Source organism: Tamandua tetradactyla, chromosome 11 (assembly GCF_023851605.1).
Source record: "Tamandua tetradactyla isolate mTamTet1 chromosome 11, mTamTet1.pri, whole genome shotgun sequence".
In the NCBI taxonomy this organism is placed as follows: Eukaryota; Metazoa; Chordata; class Mammalia; order Pilosa; family Myrmecophagidae; genus Tamandua; species Tamandua tetradactyla.
The window spans coordinates 98,583,724-98,602,976 of record NC_135337.1 but is presented as its reverse complement, the minus strand read 5'-3'; the positions used below and the strand labels follow the sequence as shown (position 1 = coordinate 98,602,976).

Here is a 19,253-nt window from a genome sequence, read left to right as displayed (position 1 = left end):
AAAATATATATATTTTACAGAAGTATCTTGAATTTTCATCAGATGGCAAAAACACTTTAAGCTCTGCCAAAGGAATCAAGTTTGATAGGCATTGTAAGACAGAGAGGAATTTGTAGACCATGACCTACAAAACTGGATGTGATGTAAGTGACTTGTCCAACATCACCTACAAATTAATTTGAAATTTTAAAACTCAAAACAGCACGACTATTTAACCACTGACTTTGGCATAGTCATTCCTTATGAAGCACTAACTTTCCCAAAATAAAAACGGAATGTGTAGTGTTTTTGAAAAATTAGGGAATAAAGATTATCCAACCACATTTTCCCACCTACCACAAAGTTTTAAAATCATATTTTGAAAATATTCATAATCAGCAAGTAGTTTGGCATATCATCACCAATAAATTGCAAGTAATTGGTTTTACCCACAAAATAAATTACTTTCAATCCAACCCATCCCCAAAGTAGCATTTAGTTCCTATACTCATTAAGGATTTCAATTTTTGCAACCATAGACAGCTATATAACAATTTAGTTAAATTAGTATTAATTTGCTAATGGTTTTTGAAAGAATGCCCATGTTATCTGTGTATGAGTGTGTGGATACGTTTCTGGCTTCCCTTAAGGAAAGCAAAAATTCAACAAAGGACAATCTCATTTTATCTTTGCATCATTGAAGAGAAATTGGTAATTACTGATGTGTAATTAAGAATGTGTGACTTACATTTAATAATTTATTTATTATCTGCACCCAAACTAAAGGTGATTTTTTATTTGATTTATGTATTGATTGATTTTTAAGGACATATATACTTTCAGGAAGTATACTGTTGCCTCAAGCTTGTGGTTTATGAAATGAGGTACAAGAGATATCAAAATATATTAAGATTATCACAGCAGGAAATTGATGTTGACAACAAAGAGCTATCCTCACTAAAGATTTTATTTCTTTCAAATATAAAAACCAAAGAAATTAGCATCATATCTTAGTCCCAGATGAAGAAAACATTCTGAAATAAATATCAATTTAATCTGGTAATGGAATCCAGAAAGCCATGATTTTATAATGATGCACACATCTACTAATTCTACCCACTGCTCCATGAGATTGTAGGTCAAAGCCAGTTTGGTTAGGGAGGTGATAAATGCACAATTTGGAATCCTAGAATTAAAACTCTGTGGTTACTGTAATCTGTAAAGACAAAAACTTCTTGCTTCTCTTAGGAAGCAAGAAGACTGGAAAAACAAATGTGTAAGTTTTGCTCTCTTGAAAGTGGAAATCTCTGAAGAGTTAGTCCTTTTCTCACAATGAAAGAAGAGTTAAACAATGTCATAGCTATTTGAGAGACTCATTTAAAAAACCATGTTTTGAAACAAAATTAAATGTGCTGGCAATTTTCTCTCCCACTAATTCCTCTTTAAATAGTCAAATAAATAGCTACTTTAAAAATGCATCTGCTGAATTTTTGAATAAACAAAAATATCTTTTGATTTTAGCAAGGCACTTGAACACCTTTTCAATGGTCATTTTTTCCACTTTTTATTGTAATAACAATTGTGCCCCTCAAAATTTTCCATTTTAACAGCTTTCAATTACACCATATCGATTAGTCCTCACTAATTACATTACCAGGAATGGATCAATCTACTGTTTTTACTCCCAATTTGAGTGTCTCTCTTTCAAAACACAGGTCTTCCACTTAACTTTCCTTTGTCCTTGACAGAAATATGCTGCCCAACAAATATCTGTGAAACACAGAAGAGACAATTAACTCAATTTTGTTTTATTGACCTAGTTTCCTGATCACTTTGTTCATGGCTTCTTTTACATCCTTGTTCTTCAGACTGCAGATCATGTGGTTCAGCATGGGAATCACTGTGGTATAAAACACGACCACCATTTTCCCCTGCACCACAGACTCCTCTTTGGGCAGCCTGAGATACATGAATATGAGGGTCCCATAAAATATGGTAACAGCTGTCAGTCAAGTGGGACCCACGGAAGAGAAGGCTTTCTTCCTCCCATCAGCAGAGCACATGTGTAGAATAGAGATGAGAATGAACTGATAAGAGATCATAACTATCTTCAGTGAATACATGAAGTTAATGCCTGCAAGTATGATCAATGTATATTCTTTTACAAAGGTCTCAGAGCAGGCCATTTTGATGAGACGTTGGTCTGCACAGTAGAAGTGGTTGATTTCAATTTTCTCACAGAAGTGCAAGCCATATGTCCATAGCGTTGCTGCCAGACTAGTCAGAAAACCATATATGTAAAGAAAGAAATCAGTCAAATGCAAACAACCCTTGACATTCTACTGACATAGAGTGGGGGTTGCCAATTGCCATATATCTATCAAAGGCCATCACAGCAAGAATAAAAACTTCTACATGCACAAAGACAATGAAGAAAAAATGCTGTACTAAACAACCTGCATAAGAAATAGTTTTTATCTCTGATAACAGATTTTCCAGCATTTTAAGGGTGATATTGGAAGAAAAACAGACATCAATGAATGACAAATGGCAGTGAAAAAAGTACATGGGGCTATTAAGCTGTGGTCTGGCCTTAATTAGCATGATCATACCAAAATTGCCCACAATAGTGATAAGATAGACCATGAGAAAAATGATGAAGAAGAGAACTTGCCATTCCTTGTGACTAATTAATCCCAAATGAATAAACTTTGTCACATCAGTGAAACTGAGCATTGTAATAGTCATAAACCAGTAGTAGTGTAAAACTTTGTGATATCTAAAAGGAAAAAGTGAAAAAAAATCAGGAATTATTCATTTCTTAATCCATATATTGATTTTTTTTATCCATGGTTGCTGTCATTGTCACTTTATTGAGTATCTGTGACTGTACTTTGTCATTGTTTACAGCAAATGTTTTTGGTGCATAAGGTTTGCTATGTGGAAAGCAGTAACAGCTAAGGAATAGGATCTTTGAAGATAATTTAGATAAAGAAATACATAGACACTATTATATAGCAGTTATATAGAGTAATGGGATTGAAACATTAAGGTGCTAAATACTTCATTGGCCCAACGTCCAAGACTACTTTTTAACCATCTTGTGTTGCCAATGTTGTTTTGTATTTTCATATTTTTTAAGAAATTTATGAAGGGTTAGATATCTATTTTTAACAGAATTTAGAAATCATCTTATACCTCTTGTCTCTTTTATCATTATAAGAATGTTCTCTGTCGTTAGAGATGGAAGCTACTGAATCATAATATTCATCAGCCCAAAATGTCAGATAACCTAGCCTTATTCTTGCACTAATTTAAATTGAAAAGGGGGCAAACCAATCATAATAGCCATCTGTTTCAACTATAAAATGGTGACTCACTTATTCACATTCATGCATTATACATAGTACCTGGATAAAGATGCCCCCTATACATAACATGCAATTATAATCTACTAGAGAACAACATTGCTATGCTCTATTGATTCAAAGGTGAAAAAGACAAGGAGATTAACGTCAGCATTTGTGCAAGAGTCAATTTTAATAAATACTTTCAAAACTTGTGATCTATTCTTATAGAGTTATATAATGGGAACAGAAATTGGGAAATGATGCAGTCAATTTTAGAGATTCTTTGGAATATAAGAAAACCTGAATATTTTGAAAATGCATTTTCAAATTATAGTTGTACAAAATGAACATTTTAGTAGAACGATGTTTCTCAAAATATATTTCTGATAATACATTAATATCTTGCATGATGCCAATAAGAATTATGGGGAAAAACACGTGTTTTTTCATCAAATAATAATGGGAAATCTTTACACTTTATCTAATCTCTTAGGGATATACAGTCTACTGAAATATAGTCAAACTATTAGAAGTTTCATGAAAAAGAAATCGGTGAAATTTGAACTAGCATTCACTTAGATTTAAATTTTTTTAAAAATTATATGAGAATTACATCAACATCATTGATCATTCATGCTCTTTAGAATAGAGAACAATTTGTAAATATGAATATTGAAATTTCTTTTCAGCAAGACAATGGATTTGTTGAAGATGAGATTTATGCCATGCCCTCTGATGGCTACATGTAATCTTTAGGGCAAATGATGGGTCCTAATTACTTATTTTTGTCTTCCAGAATTATAGTTTTATTCAATAATTTGTTGGACTCTGTCCATAATTATCACTAGGCAATCATTAGGAAAGACAGAGAGCAGGTAAGCAGGTTAACCTCAATGCTGTAGTAAAAATAAGCAGACTTGCATCCAGAAAAGTGATTCATAATTTCCACCCACTCCTCTTGGAAAGAAAATTTGCCCTTTTTACATTCAAGAAGAAAACAACAATTCAAAGTGACTTAGACTCTACATGGCTGCATAGTCTCATGTTAAGTAATAAAAATTTATGGTATTAACAAGTGAATTAATAAAAAATTGAAGAACAATAGTCTAAAATTGGTAAACTGCTTTGGAATATATGAGCCAGAAAATTAATCTCTAAGACCCTTTGTTTTATTGTACAAAAGACACCTCCCTTCTCACTTACAATAGAAGTAGGTTAACTGAGAGAGTGTGTGTATATATATATATACACACATATATCAGTGAAATAGTGGAACATAATGAAACATTCAGCACCAGATTCACACAAACATGGGCACCCAACTTTTTTTATGCCATATGGTTTTAAAATTATCATCAAAGTTTTGTGTTACTGTTACTGGATGACAGTTCAACAACTTCAGGTATTTCCTTCTGACTATTCTAAAACACTGCATACTAACAGAGAAGCATCTATATAATGTCAGTAGTCACAGTCATTTGTTACACCATAATTTCTCCATTGTACATCCTCTTTCTCATTAGATCTTCCTCTCAATCTTCAGGGAACAACAAACTTACTAAGAAAAATGTTCGCAGATACTTAGAGTCTAGAGCATTCCCTAAAATTTTGGTTCGGGCATGGCATACTGTGGTTCAACTAAAATTTAAACATTAAAATTTGCTAGAATTATAAATTGTTTTTTTAACCTTCCCTGTCATCCTCAATTTTTCTTTATGAATTATTTTTAGGGTGGGAGGGGACGTGGGAAAGAATAGCAAGATGGAAAGCAGCATGATAAAAAACCTATCATTTATGTTGGGTATATGTCTTTAATGTGTTGCTGTATACTCAGACTTGAATATGTTCTTTGCAGTTCTGGGGGTGTGGTGGGAATACTTTTTGAATACTCCAGATATGCTGCAAGATTATTGTGAGATGATGGTGAGTCTGAGCCATGGAGGAGGACAGAAATAAGAAAGAAAGATGCCAGATAATGCTGCCTTAATGAAAAGATGTGCATTAACTTTGAGAAAGATGAATTTCCTAAACAGGAAAACTTGGCATTTGAATGTACAATAGGATATATTCAAAGAGAGAAATTGATTAGAATACATTATAGACACTATGATAAGTGTTAGAAGAAATACAAATGAATAGAGGTTCTGCGTATAGAAAGAGATTGCAACCATCTCAGTGTATCATACCTAATCTGTGCTTTAACAGTATTTTTCAGTGATTGCCTATGTTTTTCAACCTCAGTTCATTTTCAAAGATTAACATAGGAGAATTTTTATTTGACAGATCTATTGTGGGGTAGCAAGGAAGAGACAAACTGCATGTAAGAAGGATACAAAAGATGGTGTTGGTGTTTTCAAAAAATGAAATATGAGACCATCTTACTGATGCATAGCCAGGTGAGAGATAACAATGCTAAAACCATTGGAAACTGCAACGCTGAGATCTATCCCTGGATCCGTTTTTACAGACCTCAGGAGCACTGCAGGATTTTCCTCACCATTCCAAGGCAAAGATACATACAACCTTCCCCTATTGTATTAGAATTTATTTCAAATTAAACTACCAATGAATGTGTATTCTTTCTCCAGAACAGGCATGAAGCAATGTTAAGGAGTTCATTAGTCAAAGAGATCTGTTTCCATTGTCAGACTTTGGTTGAACTTTGGCTCCTTGATTTATTTTATGAATGTAGGCAAGCTTTGTCTTGTTTCTTTTTTGTTGTTGTTATCTGCACCTCAGTAGCATGTGACAATAACAACATTATCCACTTCACTGGGTGTTTGTATGAAGAGAGATATTGCATATTGACATATAATATAAATGTAAGGGGTGATACTTATTAAATACCCTCTTGGAACTTGAAGCTATTATTGATAGTTTATAATAATCAGATCACCAAATCTCCACAGAAACTTTACCTCTACCTTTTTTTTCCTCTCTCCCTCTCCATCTCTTTCAAACACACATACACACATATCTGTGGCTGTGCACAGATAACATATACAGAATAATCAATGTATCCCTATAAAGAATAAAAGAAAAGAAAATATAAGATACATATCCCATGCAACAATTCCAGATAGAAATTTTTAGACCTACCAGAAAGTAAAGAGAAAAATATTCCCAGTAAGAATGCAGAGTTAAACAATGAATGCTCCAAAATGAACAGTAAGAAACTTATATTGGGCAAGGGAACAATACTTATGTGAGTCCTCCCTGAAATGTTTGCTTAGAAAACAAGGAGCAATTAAGAAGTTTCTCCCAGAAAGTGCCCTTGGAAAAGTACCTCTCTAGAGGAATAATCAACTATTGAATTGTTGTTTTTTATTTATTTATATTTAATAACAGATCCATGCAATTTTCTTCTTTCTCAAGCTGTAGTTATTTTGAGTGAACCTGGGATCAAAAACCAAAATTTGCTTTGGGTTTGTTTCATACTCAAATCATTGATAGGGTTATTCAACCTACATATGCCAATCTTGTGTTCTGTAATTCATAGTCTGTTCCACTCCGACTTGGCTTTTCCAGTTATAGACGAAGCCAATGTAATCTCTTATAATTAAAATTATAGCACATAAAAACAGGAATAAACTATCTGCTTCAACTCCTTTGTTTTATAAATAAGGAAAAGGAGGAACATAACAATAATAATAGCAAGAAGAATGCCTTCTACTAAATTAATGCATTGCCAGATACTATGCTAATTTTATTCAGTTTAATTCTAATGTAACTTCACCCCAAGGTAATTATTGTATGGCCATTTTATTCCTTACTTTTAAGACTTATGTAGAAAATTCCTGGTTTCCCCCCAAATTCATTCTTTGTTTTCCATTTTAATAGTATTTGATTAGAAGGCCACACTGTATAAAGTCTATGATTCCCAGCTTTCCTTCTGATGAGTTGACAATGTTCTATCCCATAAATTATAAGTGGAAGTGTTAAAAGGCAATTTCATGCCTTTCTCAGAAGCAAGGTGCAGGATATATCCTTTTTCCTTTCCAATCCTGTCATTCTGCTACATAAAATGCATACATGAGTTCTAGAGTCCCATCTAGGACCATGTGGATGACAGCTAACCCCATCAATGACAGAGCAGAAGAATGCTTACATCTTGACTTTTATGTAAAAAAGAAATAAAAGATGTCTCTTGCTTAAGCAACCACTATTTTGACTCTGTTGTTGGCAACTAGACCTAATTCTGAGGCAGGTCTTCTTGCATTGGTCTTTCCACTATCTTGACTGTCCTTCCCCTGAGACTTCATGTAATTGCATTCTCCAATGTCACCACCCAAGGTGACCTCCTTGAGAACTTCAGGAACTCCTGACCATAACTTACCACTATGATTGTACAAGTAGCATCTGTCACTTTCTAAATTTTTATTTGTGTGTCTATTTATTGTCTAGACCCATTTCATCTGAAACAGAAGCTAGTGTATGCAGCGATCTTAACTGTCTTGGCCACAGCCCTGCCTCATACCTATAGCAATACTTGCACATGGGGGATGCCAATAAGTATTTTTTAAATTAAGAAAATGAATAAAGTGGTCAGACTTTTTAATAGGGGAGCTGCATAGGTAGCAGCAGCACACATGTAAGCATCAGTCAGATACTTTTCAAAATCACATTGAAAAGCCTGAGGTGTACAATGAGGTCATACTTTGGAGTTGAAAAGCACTGATTAACGTTCTGCAAAGTAGAGCTCTGTGTAAATCTTGAGAGACTTGTACCTGAGAGAATAATTACTGCTTTAAGAGAATAATTGTACCACTTAGAGCTAGGAGGTTATCATCCACAGAGTCTCAAGCCTAGCACTATAATGGGTAATCTATCCATTATGAATTCTATGAACTGAGAATTCCTTTTAATTACAAATAATGTTTTAATTCTCTCCAATGTTTCATTAAATTTAAATTTAATGTCAGCCTCTAGAAGAGACCAAATCACACGTAATGTGATTCCTCTGGGTTTTGTGTCAAAAATGTGGTTCTCAATGTATGAAAATGTGAAGACCATTCATTTAGCACAGAGATATCTTGTAGGACAACTTTCACAAAACAAGAAAGTGAATTTCCATTATTCACATCCTAATCACAGTCTTCTCCATGCTGCAAAGAATATAGCTCAACTCATGAGCTATCTATATGACTCTGGAAAAAATTCATTTCTCTTTAAACATTTCCTTGAGTCTCACCAGGTAAAATTAATCATGTCTTTGGCTGTATTTCCAAAGCAGTTAGCTTTTATTCCTATTTGTACTCACCATATTGTTTGCAGACCATTTTTTAAGTGCATGCTTCATGATGCTAGACTATGAATAATTTGAAACAAGACGCAGTGCCATATTCATCACTGTTTCCCTGACAATTATGTAATCATCACATCTAAGCACTTTGCTAGATATTGTGGAGGATGCAGACAGGTGTGTAACATTTTCTGTCCCATTGCCTTCCAATTGAATGTGGATGTATGTCTAAGTTCTAGCCCAGGAGATATTTGTGAGAATGTTGTGTACAACTTGAAGGTTAAGCTTTTTTTTTTTTTAAAGAGGAGGTTATGCTCTCCTTCTTTTCTCATTTTTAGGTCTTCTGAGTTCTGTTGCTTGGAATGTGGTCAGAGTGATGAGGTATCTTAATCCTGCAAAACATGACAAACCTGAGAGAGAAGGAAGAAGCTGTCTTCCTGGTGAGCACATGGAAGAACCAGGCCACACCAGGTTGCACCGCCTACTTACCTGACAGAATAGACACCTGTCAACCCATTGTAGTTGGGGTCTATATTACATGCAGTTAAATAAATGCTGTATTTATACATTTAAATTGTAGATAGAAAATTAATAGAACAGAGTTAACATGCCAAATCTAAATTCAGTACTTACATCCAAGAAGAAAATTAAAAAAAAAAATGCTCAAAAGGACAGACAGAGAGGCTCTTCCTTTGTTTTCTTTACAGGGATATTGTACTGACTTTATTTCCCAAGATTATTAACCTTCCTCTATTTTTAAAAATCTCCATTTTCAACCACGCTACCTTCATGTTCCGTAACCTCTCTCTATAACTTATATCTTTTTGTTTTTCTATACTGAAATCAGAGCAATTTCTTCATCTCTATTTCAGTTTTCCTAGTTTCCTTTGCTGTTGTTTTACATTATCATTATAAATTTAAAAAGTTCTGTTACATATTTTTATTTCTAGTTGTTCTCTTTGATTCTTTTTCATATGAGCTTAGTTGATTTCAAATCTCTTTATTTCTTTCCTCATAAATTTAAGTTAACTTTAATAATTTTTTGTATGCTGTATGGTAGGGGTCACATTTCATTTTTTTTCCATGTGAATATCTTCTTATTGCAGCACTGTTAGTTGAATTTTTTGTTTGTTTAACTTTTCATTTGTTTGCTTGCTTGTTTGGGAAGTACGTGGGCCAGGAATTGATCCCAGGTCTCATGCATGACAGGTGAGAATTCTACCACTGAACTAACCTTGCACCCCTAATATTTTTAAATATTTTAAGCATTATAAGTAAATTATATCTTAAGATGAAGTTTATCCTGTCTCAGATTCTTTTGACTCATGTAGTCAGGATCTCTTGTCATTGAAGCATTCAATAAAAGATAATAAACAGAGTTGTGAGGCAACACCCAGCATACCTGCAAATAGGATTTGGCCTAAAACCAGTTTAATATCTCTTGCACACTTCTCCCACATGAAGGGCTTAAACAGAGCTGAATAAGGGTGAGGAGGGGGTCTGAACCTTAGACCTACCTACTAAGGTAAAGCATGGAGAACTATTTTTCCCCAACTCCAAATGAAAAGGGAGGATTTCAGTGTGACCACTTGAACAGTTAAATGCATATCCCCTGAAGTTGAAGTTTAACACCAGAAAAATAAAAATTAAAAGAAAAAAAGATAAAATAACTTGCTAGCTGTTTTGATAGGAGAGCAAAGGAATTGTGCTCCCACTTGGAATCCCAGATTGTTCACCATGAAAGATATGTGAGAAATAAAGGAACATCCTTCACTTTGAGAAAACTTTAGTTCAAGGTTAACACAGTGGAAGAAAAGGCTTTCTGAAAATGAAAGTGTGCCATGTAGGGAAGACTCCTTGTCAGAGTATACAGAATCATTTTGTGAGAATAAGAGTCAAAAAAATAATTTCCTGCTCCTTTTACCTCTCCAGTGCCCTTGCCCTCCACAATTTGGATATTCTGAGGTCAAAAATAACAAATTGGAATTGGGAGACTTGAACTGAGTGAGGGAAAAAAGAAGGTATTAATACCATCTTTACCTAATGAAGGCTTCCTATTTTTGGCAGCCCCATTCTGGAAAAGTAGGGGAAGGCAGAGGTTTTATGCTCTGGAATGAGACAGAAATCTTCTAGTAATATCTACATCTGGATAGTTTCAAATACCAAACTAAGACAGTAGGGACATAAAGTGTTCCTATTACTGATGAGTTACCAGTAAATTAAAAAAGCAAAAGAAAACATAAGTCCATCAGATTTTTTTTTTATCTGAGGAAATAAGAAGGGCCTCTCCCTCTTAATATATTTTAAAGGAACAGCAGAGATAATACAATGTCCTTGGGGTTCAATATGATGATTATATTCTATATGCAATAATTTTAATATTTGAAAAATTTGCAGGTTTGATTTTTTGTTTCTTGTTTGTTTGTTTTCATTTATTACTCTTGCTCTTGGTGCCTTATTTCCTCAAGTGTTCTATGATTGTTGGTTGTGATTTAATATGTATTGAAATTTTAGCTATGAGAATTCTTATTAACTTAGGATGAAAGTATGTTCCTCTAGGGATATATAAAAATTAGTTTCAACCAGGAGCCTGGGAGGATTTCTATCTTAAGAACACTTAAACAAAATCGTTGGTTTAGAGTTTTTAAGACAAGAATATAAAAAGAAATGTGCAATGTAAACCTGTAAGAGAGCAGCTTGTGACAATCATTTCTTAGGTAAATTTCCTCGACTCTCCTTTCCATCTCTCTCACTTTCCTTTGCTCTCTTCTCTCTTCACCAAGACTAAGCTTGAGTAGCAGACAAGTCTCTTGTCTTTTCCATTTAAAGAAAAGATATTTTTTCTTGAAACTTTATTCATCAAAGAAAAGGTTATAACCCTTTAGGGTTGCAAGTGATGCAAGACTCTATTTGTAAGACTCATATGTAAGACATCATGTTAAGTGGGTCCTTTTGCTCTCCTATGCTTGCCACTTGGCAAAGATGTTAATCTTCAGAGGATCCCTAGCTTTAAAAATAGTTAACATTCCTGAAGTTTTTATTCTCTTTCAGTTTTAGTTTCCAATAACTTACACTATTACCAGATGACTTCTTCATGCTTAAAAGATTTTAATGCTATCTAGTCTTCCATGTTGTCAGAAATAGCAGTCTTCAAATTTACATAAATTAATTGTTCTAAGTGTTCCAGAAACCAGGTGATTTGTTCCATTTATGGGTGGTCTTTTGTGGTCTGTAATTCTGAAGTTGCATATACCATCTTCATTCCCTTGAAAACATTCAAGAATGTTCTTTCTTTGTAAAATCTGTTATAATCAACAGCTCTATGACAGACATTAGAAATTTAAGACTGGGACAAAAGTTTTTAAAAATTGGGTAGATGGAAATACTAGTGGTCAATGAGAGGGAGGGGTAAGAAGTATGGTATGTATGAGTTTTTTTCTTTTTTCCTTTCTTTTCCTAGAAAGATACAAATGTTCAAAAAATGATCATGGTGATGAATACACAACTATGTGAATGATATTGTTAGCCACTAATTGTATACCATGTGTTCTAGTTTTCTAGCTTTCAGAATGCAATATACCAGAAATGGAATGGCTTTTAAAAAGGGGAATTTAATAAGTTGCTAGTTGTACAGTTCTAAGGCTATGAAGTGGTCCAAATTAAAAAAGTCTATAGAAATATCCAATGTAAGACATCCGGGGAAAGATACCTTGGTTAAAGATGGCCAATGACATTCATTTCTCCCTCAGCTGAGAGGGGACAGGGTGAACCTGGCAGCATCTGTTAGCCTTCTCTCCAGGCCTCTTGTTTCATGAAGCCCCCTGGGAGGTGTTTTCCTTTTTCACATTCAAAGGTCACTGATTGGTGGACTCTGTGCTTCTCTCACCCTTCTGTTGTGTTTCTGTGGTTCTCTCTTCCTTCTCAAAAGGTGCTCTCTCCAAAATGTCTTTTCTTTTATAAGATTCCAGTAAGCTTATCAAGACTCACATAGAATGAGGCTGTACACATATCTCCACCTAAACAAGTTTAATACCCAGTATCGATTGAGTCACATCTCTGTAGAAATAACCTAGCCAAGTTTCCAACCTATAGCACTGAATAAGGATTAGAAGGAACCAAAAACAACCATTGCTCCCACAAGATTGATTAGGATTTAAACATGTTTTTTCTAGGGTACATAAGTTCTTTCAAACTAGCACACCATGTGTGGAATGTTTGTATGTTATGAATACTTGTATGTTTGTATGTTAAGCTTAATCAATAAAAATATTGAAAATGAAATAAAATAAAATAATTTAAAAAAACAAAAAGAGAGAAAGAAAGAAGGAAGGAAGGAAGGAAGGAAGGAAAGAAGGAAGGAAAGAAGGAAAGAAGGAAAGAAAGAAAGAAAGAAAGGAAGAAAGGAAGGAAGGAAGGAAGGAAGGAAGGAAGGAAGGAAGGAAGGAAGGAAGGAAGGAAGGAAGGAAGGAAGGAAGGAAGAAAAAGAAATTTAGGACTGGTAGCCCCCTAGTGGAAGAGGAGTGCATTGAAAGAAAATTTAGTTGAAAATTCATTGATGCTTTTACTTTGAATTTCTGGAGACACTCATCTATTTATATGTTTGGCAACTTAACTTCAGCAGTTCCTGACATACTGAAGTGGAATTACAACAAGAGAAATAAATAAATTTCTCTAATATAGAATAGTATCAAGAAATCAAGGATATTTTCTCTTTTATTCACTGATAACAAATAACTCAAACAATGGAGCACAATAACCAGTCAGTAAATATTTGTTACATAAATGAGTGAATTATTTATAAACAACATATTAGAATGCTGAGAAATAGACAAAAATAAATATAAAGTAATTAATGTAAATTTTAGTAACTTTGGTATATGACTGTATAATCATTTATGCTATTAGCATATTTTAAGAAAAAGATGAAGAATATAAAATGGCAATCAGTCTCAATTTAATTATCAAATATCAGTTAGGCTCTTATAGCAAATACGCTTAATCAGTGATGATTAAGACAAAAATTGTCTCTTCTCTTGTGGACTTTAAATTTCAGTGAGTTAATAGTCTTATACATAGAGTTCATAGACAATTACTTCATCTCAAATTATATGTTTATCCTAAGAGAAAAATAGATGATATAAACCCAATCAAAGTAATTCAAATGGCCAACACTCATGTAATGTTTAACTTCACTAGTAATACTCAATAGTACTTAAATTAAAATGAACTATTACTACATCTTACAAATTGACAAAGTTTTATAATCCATGGTGAGAACACAGAAATATGTCTTTTATTCAATATTCTTTGTTAGGTTTCTATAATTATAGAAATAGAAATGTTCATATTTGTAGAGACTAAATTGTTGTAGAGATAAAGGGAAATTGGGAACCAGGGGCTGGCAGAAGAGAGGATAACTGGAGCTGTCTGCTTGATTTCTAGTATGTGTAGCCTTTGAGTCTTGAGATTGCCTGAGTCCACATCTGTTTAAAACTTTTCTGGACAAATCTAATGCATCCACGCTCAGGCAGGAAGTATGAAATGCATGGTCTAAAGTGTTCTTTTAAAGTCAAATATAAAATGCATGATGAGGTACAAATGAGCATGCTGGTACTACTACAGGACAGCTAGTTTCTACTTCCTCCAAAAAAACCCTAAATTAAAAACACAGAGAAAAAACAAACAAATATATCTCTCTATGTCCCCAAAATATTATGAAAGTAAATTGCTGAAATCCAATCAAAGAGGCAGATTTCAAATTTCAGAACACTGGTGAGAAAATATCTTCAGTTTATTATAGTCATTATAAAATGAATGTTAAAAGGAAAACATAGGATATTGTGTTAAATAATGCAATGTAACAGAAATGGAATGGCTTTTATAAAGGGAATTTAATAAATTAAATTTTGTTACCTAAATGAGTGAATTATTTATAAACAACATATTAGAATGCTGAGAAATAGACAAAAATAAATATAAAGTAATTAATGTAAATTTTAGTAACTTTGGTATAGCTGACTGTATAATCATTTAAGCTATTAGCATATTTTAATCAAAAGATTAAAATTCCACCAAACAAAACTTTAAATAAATTAAAAAGTTAAAAAATAAGTTAAAAAGTTTAACTTATTTAATAAGTTAAATGGAAAGGCATGTGACTGGAATCTGCTGGTCTCTTGCTCCTGGGCTCTTTATTTTCAGCCTCTGCTCCTGTGGAGATTCCTCACTTTGCTTCTCTGGGGCTAGCTTTTGTCTCCTGGCTTCCCTTGACTCTCTTCAGGTTCTCATTTGCTTAACATCACGGATGATGTCTGTTGGGCTCTGAGCATCTCCAAACATCCATGTCTCTGTTTTCCAAGCATTGGCATCTGTGTCAGCTCTGCTCTGAAGTTTCTGTCCACTCTCTGTTGGCTCTGAGCTCTTTCTAAAGTGTTTGCTCTTTTAAAGGACTCCAGTGAACTAATCAAAACCTACCCTCATTGGTTTAGTCACAACTCCATCTATTCAAAAGGTCATACCCACAATTGAGTGTGTGACATCTCTGTGAATATAATCTAATCAAAAGTTTCCAACCTACAATATTGAATCAGGATTAAAAGAAATGGCTGTTCCCACAAGATTGGATCAGGATTAAAACATGGCTTTTCTAGGGCACGTAATGCTGTCAAACAAGCAAAGATATTAATAAATGCAATTAACTTACATACATTTGAAAATAAAAACTCATGAAGTAAATAGTTATCATAATTAATATTGCTGAAATAGACTTCTTAACAGATTTCAACTAAAATATTCCATTGTCAAAGAAAGCATGCATGTGGAAAAAGCTTTCTTTCTTCCTTCTGAAGAGCACATTTTTAGGGTGGCAATAAGGATAAATATGTAGGAGATTATTATAATCAATAAAAATAAGAGAAGTTGAGACCTGCTAAAGTCTGCAGAGTGTATTCTTTAATAAAGTTCCTTGCACAGGCCATTTGATGAGGGCTGGATTTGCCCCATAGAAGTTATCGGTCTTGATGTTATCACAAAAGTACAAACCATAGTCCAAAGTGTGAAGATGAGACTAATAAAGATGTTGTATATATAAGGAAAGAAATTAGTTGAATACAAACAGTCATTGACATTCTGCTCCCATAGAACAGAGGGTTGCCAATTGCCATGTAGTGGTCAAAGGCCATCACAGCAAGGGTGAAGATCTGTACATGGACAAAGGCAGTGAAGAAGAAACATTGCACAAAACAACCAGGGTAGGAAATGGTTTTGATCTCAGATAGCAGGTTTTCCAACATTTTAGGTGTAATGTTGGAGGAGAACCACACACCAGCAAAGGATAAATGAATGAGAAAAAAGTACATGGGGCTGTTGAGCTGGGGACTCATCCTGATTAATAGGATCATGCCACTGTTCCCAACCAAAGTGATAATGCAGACCAGTAAGAAAACCCTAAAGAAAAGGAGTTGTAATTCAGAATGAGTAATTAATCCAAAAGAATAAACTCTGTCAATCAGTAAAATTTGACATTTTCTTAAATCTGATCCAGGTAGAGATGCATTTAATCTAATGAAATAAATAGAAACCAGTAAATACACATAACAAATACAGCCATTCCTCATTTATATTATCTTTTCTTACTGTTGGATTTCAGAATAAGATTTCTAAGGGCAAAAAGGAACTCTTGATGCAGAGCTCCTTCATCCCCTCTCAGCATCCTCAGCAGGTCCATATACCCAGATGTGAACAAATTGCCATACTAGCTAGTATTGTATTCTCCAGATCATGATGCTGATGACACCCACCCCCACCAGCATTTCGCCTTGCCTGATACATGTACCTGCACATCAAAGGAGAATACCTCTGCAATCTATCATACCCTAAGCCAACAAGCCCCCATCCAAGCAAGGGACAACACACCACCTAGTGAGCACCTCCCCTACTCGTGTCACTTTCCTTTTGAGACATAACTCCCAGGACAAAGAGTTGGAGCCATTTTTCTAACTTCCATAGACCTTTGTGTCAGTGGCTCCCTTCTGCTTCTTCCTGCTTTTTCTTCCCCAATAAATCCGTTAAGCTTTGACTTGCTGTCTCATGTCAAATGTTTAATGACTCTGTGCCTAACATCTGGTGCTGAAACCTGGGATTGAGGACTGACTGAGGCTTCACTTTCCAGGCCCTTGGAGCTATGGGGGCAGCTTTCTAGCTGACTCCATCCCCCAAACCTTCACAGTTGTTCAGGTTTCCATGTAATTAACAACTTGAGTCTACAGGCTCAGATGACCTCAATGCAATGCCAACTCACATCCACAGTACACAAACATCTACAAATAATTCAGCCCTAGGTAAGTGATGCTTTCTGCCCAGATCCTCCCCTTGAGAGTTTTGTTTGACTGAGCATGACATTGAAGGAGCCTCATTTGCTTATGCAGCAGCAAAGTCACTTGGGGGACACCTTGAATGAAAGACTGCATGCACTTTCTTGGTTCCCGATAACAAACCAGGGATGTCTGCTTTTTATCATGAAGGTTTATGGATCTGAGCTGTTAGTTTCACTTAATTTTGTCCAGGATCTAGGAAACACTCCAGCCTGCCTCAGGGTTCTGTTCAGGGAAGACCACAGTTCATTTTAGCATGGCACCTAAACCCAGCAATCATAGGGAACGATCAACCACTTCATCAGCTCTAAAACTACTCTTCCCCCAGAATCTACTCCTTTTGAATGTTTATTCCATATTCAAAATAAACTCAAATTAAAAGGGGAAATAAAACCACAGAAAGTTCATTTCATTTTGCAACTCAATTTGGCCACAACAACAAAAACGCTGTCCAGAAAATGCCACTCTTGATTGGCAAATTCTCACTGAACTTAAGTGTAATGGTAAATGGTCTAAGATTCCCTATGCCCTAGATTTCTGGGCCCATAGATTTCACCCTTCTCTGTGTCATTGGTTGTATCAGGTCAAATATTCATTATTCACAAAAAGCTTTCTAAGCTTTCTTTCTCCCCCACAAAGGCTATTAACCCCCTCAACAAATCACTTTAATGCTGAGGAGCCTTTTATAAAACATCTTCTAAGCATTCTACCCCTCCCCTACAGAGGTGTCCTTCAGTCACTTCTTCTTCAATCCCACTTACCATCCCCCATCAAAGCCTAACAAAGTGTTGGTTAATTGTTAAGTTAATGTGATAAATTTGTTATGTCTGTTTACTTGTTAATTAATATATTCAGTGTGTTCTATGCAAAATTTATAGCCCTGGCCTAAATTTGTCTGTTAGCTATGCTCCCCCCGAAATTAATAATCCAACAATTAATTAATGTTTAATAAAGTTAAGTAAAACTGTTTTAATGCTAGCCAGTGTATTACCTGGTTATAGTAGAAAATAATGTCTGTTTTAAGCAGTTAGTACCTGTTTATTAGCTAGTGTGTTCATTTCAATTATTCATTGGTCTCTTCCTACATTCATATTAACCAAACATTCACAACTGGTTACTAGTTACAAAATTTTTTTTAAATACAAAGACTACTATTTAATATCCATAAAAATTTTATTTGTTATAATAATTGCTAACTACAAACCCTAAATGGGTAGACAAAATAATAAAATGTTAAGGAAAGTAAATTTTGTTCATTATAATCATTGTTAATTATGAGCTCGAAATAATCATAAAAAGTTGTAAAAAAGGAATTTATAAATATAAATTCTGTCATAAAATCATTGTAAAAAGTTGTAAAAAAGGGGGGGTTGTGAAAATGAATTCTGGCTATCATAGTCTGTGTGTATCAAAATTAAAGATACTGCAGTTAAAAGCATTTTGCAGAAAGTAAAAATGAAATAAAATAGCATTCAAGGGCGGGCCGCGGTGGCTCAGCGGGCAAAGTGCTTGCCTGCTATGTCGGAGGACCTCGGTTCGATTCCCGGCCCCAGCCCATGTAACAAAAACGGAGAAACAGAATACAATAAAAACAAGAAAATGTTTAAAGATGTTTCCCTTCCTTCCTTCTATCCTTCCTTCCTTCTCTCTGTCTTTCCTTAAAAAAAAAAAAAAAAAAAAAAAAAAAAAAAAATAGCATTCAATCAAAAACACCCCATGGCCCAGTAAGTCAATAATTTCCTCCTCAAAAAATAAAAATTTAAAAATAGTCATAACAAAAGAATGATAGGCAAGTAGTGAAATTAAAGGCAATGTCAAACCCAATACTTAAAAAAAGAAGTAAATGTCATTTACTTACTAATTCATAAGCAGTGGTCAATAAGTTAATTATTTAAAAAATGCCTGATTATGTTCCATACCCAAACAAAACTTTCTTACTTTCTCCATTAGTTTATAATATCTCTATCTCTTCTCCCTTTCATAAATATTTTATTGGAAAAAACATGCAGGTTCAAAAACTTCCTAAATTTATTGACAAATTTATTCCTAATTATGTGCAGTCTAAATAAATAAAAGCTATAAATAAAATACATATAAAAAGTAATATCCATAAAAATTTTATTTGTTATAATAATTGCTAACTACAAACCCTAAATGGGTAGACAAAATAATAAAAAGTTAAGGAAAGTAAATTTTGTTCATTATAATCATTGTTAATTATGAGCTCGAAATAATCATAAAAAGTTGTAAAAAAGGAATTTATAAATATAAATTCTGTCATAAAATCATTGTAAAAAGTTGTAAAAAAGG

The 19,253-nt window shown here is 34.1% G+C and overlaps 1 pseudogene; it reads right to left on the bottom strand.

Annotated features, from left to right (window-relative positions):
• Positions 1-1,787: 1,787 nt before the first annotated feature.
• Positions 1,788-2,715, bottom strand: LOC143649737 (olfactory receptor 5M3-like; annotated as a pseudogene).
• Between the last annotated feature and the right edge of the window lie 16,538 nt (positions 2,716-19,253).